This window comes from Argopecten irradians, chromosome 10 (assembly GCF_041381155.1).
Source record: "Argopecten irradians isolate NY chromosome 10, Ai_NY, whole genome shotgun sequence".
Classification (NCBI taxonomy): Eukaryota; Metazoa; Mollusca; class Bivalvia; order Pectinida; family Pectinidae; genus Argopecten; species Argopecten irradians.
The window spans coordinates 35,861,588-35,869,838 of NC_091143.1; positions in this window are offsets into that span (position 1 = coordinate 35,861,588).

Here is an 8,251-nt window from a genome sequence, read left to right on the forward strand (position 1 = left end):
TTGCCGGGGGTTTTACAACATTTTATGATCCCGAGGGTAGACTATCCCTATCCTTCATATCCACGTACGAAAGAGTATTTTTCTCTCATACCTCGACGTTTTGTTGCAATTTTACTGCTATTATTTTTCGCCATTTTGAATTAAAGTTGGAAAAAACGTGACTGTAGGTCAAATCTCCATATATGAAAATTGCGTGATATTTTTAACGCAAATCCCGTTGTTTGTATCTTTTAAAATAAATCGAGCTTACTTTCTAAAAGAAATTGTTAAAATTGTGCCTAGAAAATAGTAATTTTGTTGACGCTGTGACGTCACGAGGTTTTATTGTAGCCATGCAATACAGCTTCAGGCGACATGGGTGTATTGCCCTAGACCAGCCGGTATATAGTTATTTACCAAGTCTTACGCTAAAACCTAGAAAAAGGCCTACATTAGTACGAAAACTAATAATACAATGAACTTAGAGCTAATGATAACAATTACAATATTAGTTACGTTAATATTTAATACACTAACTTCTATAATTAGATTTCACAATGAATGGAAATGAAGCAATTGCTGTTACCAATAGTCGGCCGTGGTTTTTCACACCATTGATTATCACTGTATCACTGTTAGTCTCAAACTTTGGACCGTCTTGAAGGAATATTTTAGGGTAATATTTATGTTAAGATCGATGGTTACATATATGTTGTAAAACAAAAATGACTGCACTTATAAGAAAATCGAAAAAGTAGTTATTGTATAAACCATTTAAATATGCGGAAATGTAATCACCATTGTAAAATGCGAACCGATGATCGACTCATTCATAAAAGCAAGTGTGAGCAAAATGAAATTTTTCGGAGTGACTCATTTGAAAGTAAAATGATAATTCAGCAATATGCTTCATGTAAGAAAATCGTATTTCTTGCGACATGCAATGCAAAATGCAAATCTAGGTCACATTTTAGTAAAATCTGAGTAATATTTAAATAAAATTGAAAAGCGAAAACGGAGCAACAAGAAGCATTAAGAATAGTTTAATCTAAACATATTCTATAGCCATATTTGCAAAAGGATCGGGCACAAGTTAATTCTAACTTACAAACGCCCTCTCCATTACAATTTACAACATATATGATATATGCATTATAAGATGGCTTTATATCATTCATATAATATCATAATTATTTTCTTAGATGGGAACAAATAAGAGAAAAGAAAGATTAAGATAGATAAAGAGAGAGAAAGAAGAAAGGATTTAACATTAATAGATCACATGTTATTTACAACCATTGGGACATGTTTTATAATCAGCTCACTAAAGTAGGTGAAAAGAAACTTTGTACCATTCAGTGCAGTCGACAATGAAAATACTATCACAATCATTACAATCCAAAACTTTCAACTAAAAGAAATTAAGAAATACCTGCTATAGAGAAAAAAAAAAGAATAATTTTGTCGACCTTAAAACATTACCATCGTCATCACCGATATTAATATAGTACCAAGGTTGTTTGCTAACCTTTCCCATAATTAGTCATAAAGGATGGCTCCCATACATGATATCAGAATAATGACTTTATTTTAGTTTCAGTATATGAACATTCCCCTATTGACATGATAAGTAGTCAGCTCAGGATGTTGAAGGGTCTTATTAGGTTTCAACTCAGTACCAAAGAGCTATATATAAGACTATCGTTGAATGATAACTTCACCACAACCGTTTAACAAAATCGCAGCACTTATCTTAAGGTGAAGTAATTACAGTACATATTTATTTCTAGGTATTTACAAATTTAATTGAACTAGCAATATGTATGATTCAATCGAGCTGGATGCTAATGATATGCTTTTAGTTTAGTAAATATCCTTGTCCGTAGCACGCACACCCTAATCTCCCGAAGCAAATTTATTGAATACTTCATTCTAAGTTTTAAATAACAGCTCTACTTAAATGTGCTTGAAACTGATACTTCATGCATAAGATCAAACGAACAGGTTTTCTTATGCGTCATCTCGGTTAGCGGCATGTGCTTAACCCACATTCAGGATATGCACTACAGTCATATCGAGATATGGGGGTTAAGAGAAGCCCTACGTAAGAAAAGATCAATTTTACCAGGCTGATTCTTTAAGACATGTTTAACAATAGACAAGGGCAGAGTGCCCTTCACAATTTTAGTTACTTGCTTGAATTTGTAAAGGAGAAAGGTATTTTTGGTTTTTCCAACCGACCTCAAGTTTCAAATATTTATATACCGTAACGTTAGAACTAGTTATTTTTGGACATTTTCGCGATTTCGCAAGGCAGATCTATGATCGCTAAAATTTGATCCACAAAATATTGAGAAATAATTGAATGAAAAAGATCTTGAAAGCAGCTAGATCGTGAAAATTAAAACCCGCTAAAATGTTATTTTCAACAAATTACTATACGGTATATCGAAAATGCTTTTCTCGATTAAAAAGGTTTCATTCCAGAAGAAGCATATAGTCTCTACCTGTTAGCATCTTTTTCATCGAATAATAAACTTAGATATTGTATATGCGGATGGTTTTAAGAACAGATGGTCGCATATTACAGGTTCATGTTGATATAAGTATACTGTTAACTTCGTCAACATACATTCAGCTACCAAGAGCTCTGCAGTAGGAAAAACTAAAATCAGAGGAACAACAGTACCGTATTCGACCCAATAAACGTACCCATTTCTATGAACACTCCTCTGGTCTCGTATCAAATATAGACCGAAAATATGAAAACCTTAAGTTTACATATTTGGTTTCTTTTTGCAAAGTAATTATGGCTTACTTTGTGGAATTATTTTAGGAAACTCTACTCCAAATTATAGGTTCTATTAATAACCTCTTTATTTCTGTTCAATTTTTAAAAGCCCAAACCGCTTATTGGCTCGAATACGGTAAGTAAGACAATAACAGTCATGTTAAGAGTATACTAGTAACAGTGTATCATCAATTAAACGAATGAAAATAAAATATACAGATTTATCATTTTAATTCATTGAGGGAAAATCATACCTAAAATAGCACATCGTTGTTGTTTTTATATTTATGTAACAGGTACAAAAGGTAAGGCATCTTTTTAAATGTAGTTATTAATAGCTGGTAATAAATTACCTGCAGTAATTGATCGCTTAAAATAAGTTCTGAGGATGATACACTGCAGAATCACGCCTACCATCAGAACAAACTACGCAGTTTTATTCAGTTCACCTAAATTGACACCGCCCTGATCTGTATCAAATCAGATGATGTTTATATCATTTGAATGAGGTTTCATACAGGTTGCCACTTGATCTTGGGACTCCTACTTTTTAATGGAATTATTTTGCACTGATTGGCAGAAATGGGTATAGAATATTTATATCCATAGAAATATAGTTATCATCAGGCAGCTTAAATATGCAAGGGTTTACTATCTCTGTTAATATATTCATTCCTGTGAAATTTCATAGCAATAACTGAAGGTAATTCAGGAGAAAACAAAAGATCAATCACTGGCTTGTAGCGACTTCCTTTTGAAGATAGCAGTGAGCGACGCTCAACTTCAGAGCCATTCAATCAACCACAGTGTACCGTTTTTCAATTCTTTCAATTGTTGCACTAGTTGTTTCTAACCCTCCTGATGTCAGAATAATGAACCCGGGTCGGCTTCTGATTTGTGTGTCTTGACAGTATGGTTCGGTGGGATGACGGTTTAAAATTGGAACGAGTTCACTATTACAAAACGACACAACATACCACAGCCTGTCAAAACGCATTGTAATGAGGTCGGGGGAGAATAAGCTCTTTGAGAGTGTAAAACACTTCCTATATCTATTTTGCGCCAGTTCTATTCTCCTCTCTCTTATCACAAAACAAATTTTAGGTTTACCATCCGAAATCACAACAACTTAATAAACAAATCACGCATCTGGAAAATATCTATTCTAAATATTAATAGCAAATAATAAAATAAAATTTCAAATGGTCAATACTATACAATGTATGACATAAGAACATACATACTTACAACATGCAATGCATCTCATGCACGTAAATCTGTCATTGAATGGCCTATTTATTCCATTCATGACACTAGCTGTTAAAAGAGGAAGTATAGCATGAGCATCCAACCAAAAAAGCAATATTAACCTTCATCATATAGACTTCATTAAAAAGAAAACAGGGTCAATACGATTTTCTATCGGCCATCCATACGTGTTCTTTCTGAAGTATATCTGGCTCATTTTACAACCCGCACCCAATGACTTCCATTACATGTTGTTATATCAATTCGGTCGAAAAAATATCAAAAAGCACTTTTACGTGGCTATATCATTCTAAATTTAGAATATCAATGACGTACATGCTAGCCTCGAAATCAGTGAAAGAATCCATGGTATTCCATTGTGCGCCATGGACATATCTGTTGAACCATGTGTTTATTTTAAACCCCATACATGAACGTTTGTTTGAAATGTGACACCTGGTCGTTTGTAGTAAGAGTTATCATGAATTAAATGTACGTGCATTCACACACACAATCGTCCTGTTTTCTGCAAGGTGGTATGATGCCTTCAAGCGCGTGCGTTTCACGTGATCATTAATATCACGCGCGAGCCGATTTAGATTTCTATTGACCTTGAACGTTGCTGATCTCTAAGAACATCCGCCCATTATCAATGCATTTATTGACCCTTAGTTCTATCCGAATCGAATGGTACCTCAAAATCTCCATTTTCCTTGCTGTTATTAACCTGAATCGACTTTATATGACCCTGACTGTAAATGGCACGTTAAACCAAACCAACAAATATCTCATTTAATTCATTCAATTCTCAAAATGGAAAAATAGTTTCAAAAGACGATATTCAAACTTACCTGTACTGTTCATACCTGAACAAAGATTTCCAAATTATCACGTAATTTACAAATAAGAAAGTGTATAGTAGTTGCATAGATTATTTCGCTACTTTGCTATCATCCTCGATAATCCAGGGGTTACAATAACTGCCATTATATCCACCCTGAACTATCTTAAAGTTAATCTAAAGACAGCGCAAGAGTAAACAAGAGATCCCAGAGGGATCTTGACGCCCACCAAAGAATAATCTACGTCTGACAATGGAAAGAGGAATCTTTTCTCTGCTTTTCAAACTTTTACTACATATTACTACATATGAAATTTGAGAAAGATCCTTTCAGTATTTTCTGAGATATATAACAAACTTCAATTATCAAAATCCAAAATGGCTACCTGTCGGCGATCTTGTTGACAGATCAGTCCGAAAAATGCAATATGCACAACTAAATTCCTAGGGGAACTTACATATAAAATTTGAGACAGATCGATTCTGCACTAGCTGAGAAATAGCGGTAACAAACTTCAATTATCGAAATCAAAGATGGTGGCCTGTCAGCCATCTTGTTGACCGATCAGTCCCAAAATGTAATATGTATGAGTAGGGACCTAAGGGAACCAACACATGAAATTTTAGAGAAATCCATTGAGTACTTTCTGAAAAATAGCGGTAACAAACTTTAACTATCAAAATCCAAGATGGCGGTCTGGCGGCCATCTTGTTGTCCGATCGGTTTTAAAATGCAATATGCACAACAAGGGCCCCAGGGGAACCTAAATGTGAAATTTGAGAGAGATCCTTTTAGAACTTTATGAGAAAAAGCGGTAACAAGCTTTAACTATAAACATCCAAGGTGTCCGCCGGTCGGCCATTTTGTTGACCGATCGGTCCCAAAATGCAATATGCACAACTAGGGTCCTAGGTGAACCTACATACATGTATGAAATTTGAGAGAGATCCCTCCAGTACTTCCTGAGAAAAAGCAAATTTAACTATCAAAATCCAATATGGCCGCCTGGCGGCCATCTTGTTGACCGATCGGTCCAAAAATGCAATATGCACAACCAGGGCCCTAGGGGTACCTACATATGAAATTTGAGAAATATCGCTTGAGTACTTTCTGAAAAAAAAACGGTAACAAGCTTTAACTATCAAAATCCAAGATGTCCGCCGGTCGGCCATTTTGTTGACCGAACGGTCCTAAAATGCAATATGCACAACTAGGGTCTTAGGGGAACCTACATAAGAAATTTGAGAAAAATCCTTTTAGTACTTTCTGAGAAATAGCGGTAACATACTTTAACTATCAAAATCCAAGATGGTCGCCGGACGGCCATTTTTTTGACCGATCGGTCCCAAAATGCAATATGCTCAACTAGGGTCCTAGGTGAACCTACATATGAAATTTGAGAAAGATCCCTTTATTACTTTCTGAGAATAAGCGGTAACAAACTTTGACTATAAAAATTCAAGATGGCCGCCTGTCGGCCATTTTGTTGACCGATCGGTCCCAAAATGCAATATGAACAACTAGGGTCCTAGGGGTACCTACCTGTGAAATTAAAAAAAAATCCCTACAGTACTTTCTGAGATATAGCGGTAACAAGCTTTAACTATCAAAATCCAAGATGTCCGCCGGTCGGCCATTTTGTTGACCGGTCGGTCCCAAAATGTAATATACACAACTAGGGTCCTAGGGGAACTTACATATGAAATTTGAGAAAGATCCCTTTAGTACTTTCTAAGAATTAGCGGTAACAAACTTTGGCTATAAAAATTCAAGATGGCCGCCTATCGGCCATTTTGTTGACCGATCGGTCCTAAAATGCAATATGCACAACTAGGGTCCTAGGGGTACCTACATGTACATGTGAAATTAAAAAATGATCCCTAAAGCACTTTCTGAGAAATAGCGGTAACAAGCTTTAACTATCAAAATCCAAGATGTCCGCCGGTCGAGGGTCCTAGGGGTACCTACAATTGTACATGTGAAATTAAAAAAAAAAAAGGCTTTAACTATAAAAATCCAAGATGTCCGTCGGTCGGCTATTTTGTTGACTGATCGGTCCCAAAACGCAATATGCGCAACTAGGGCCCTAGGGGAACCTACATGTGAAATTCGAAAAAGATCCTTTTAGTACTTTCTGAGAAATAACGGTAACAAGACGGACGGACGGACGGACGGACGGACGACGGAACACGGACAAAAGGCGATTTGAATCAGATAGTGGGCTAAAAAAACCCGAACCAATCACAGGTCCTTTGAAGACGACAGAGATAGAGAGACTCCTAACTTCAAAGTCACACAGTAAACCAAAGTGTACCGTTATACGGTTCTTTTGATGTACATCAAATAATTAAATTATCTGTTCTGTGCTGTTGCCTCCGCAGTTTTATAATGATATAATCCAGGGGTGGATATATTGTCAGGTATATTAACCCCTCCAGTATCGGGGATGGTGATCTACTCTGTACAACCATCTTAATAACAAAATATGTTATAACTTTACAGTGAAATACATTTATTGTTGTAAAGATTATATTTCTATCACACCAAAAGAAAAACAAAAAGGAAAAAGCAGTAAACACATAACATAGCATGCTGAGTTACTGTTGCATATTTGATAAATTATTTTTTGCAAATACATTATTAATACGAAATTATTTTATTCTCCCTCTAGACCCCCCCTCGGCTCTCCCTCTTAATCTCCTCCTTATCTCTGACTCTCTCCTCTCTCACTGACTATTCACTGACACTAGTACACTAAAAGAAGCAAACATGCTTGAACTTTATAGACTAGATATATTTTTGTTAAAATTACTCGTCGTCTGCCATCTTGAAAATGCTGTTACATGTATTTATAATTTGTCCTGAGAATGCTTCATGTAATTTAAATCCTTTTCTTTCAATAAATTAGGTTTAAACTAAAAAATGTCATTAGAATGTGTATGAACAACCAGAGTTTTTGTTTATAAATTGTCATGTTTTTTTGCTACAGAATAAATATCAAAACTTAAAATATAAAGAAGTGTTACATTGGCAAAAAATAGCATGGACGTTTGAGATCGAATGAATATACTCATTCTTGTTGATATAAGGATCTAATATCATCATGAATTTTTCCACCCGAGATGTCTGCGTTGGCTCAGAGCTTTAATTAGGTTGCAAATCATAGTTACCCCATTAAACCATAACATGAACCACAAAAAAACAAATTTTGTTGACAATCCTGGTATCATAGGAGCTTTGATAGTAAACAACATCCACAAAGCGATATTTTCATATCTTAACATATATTTTTGCGGTTTTTGACCCGAGACGATTTTTTTCATTGAGGCCATACTTAGCGAGCGTGATCACGCAGTTGACCTTACTGCCGAAAGAAGGTCGTCTCGTCAAA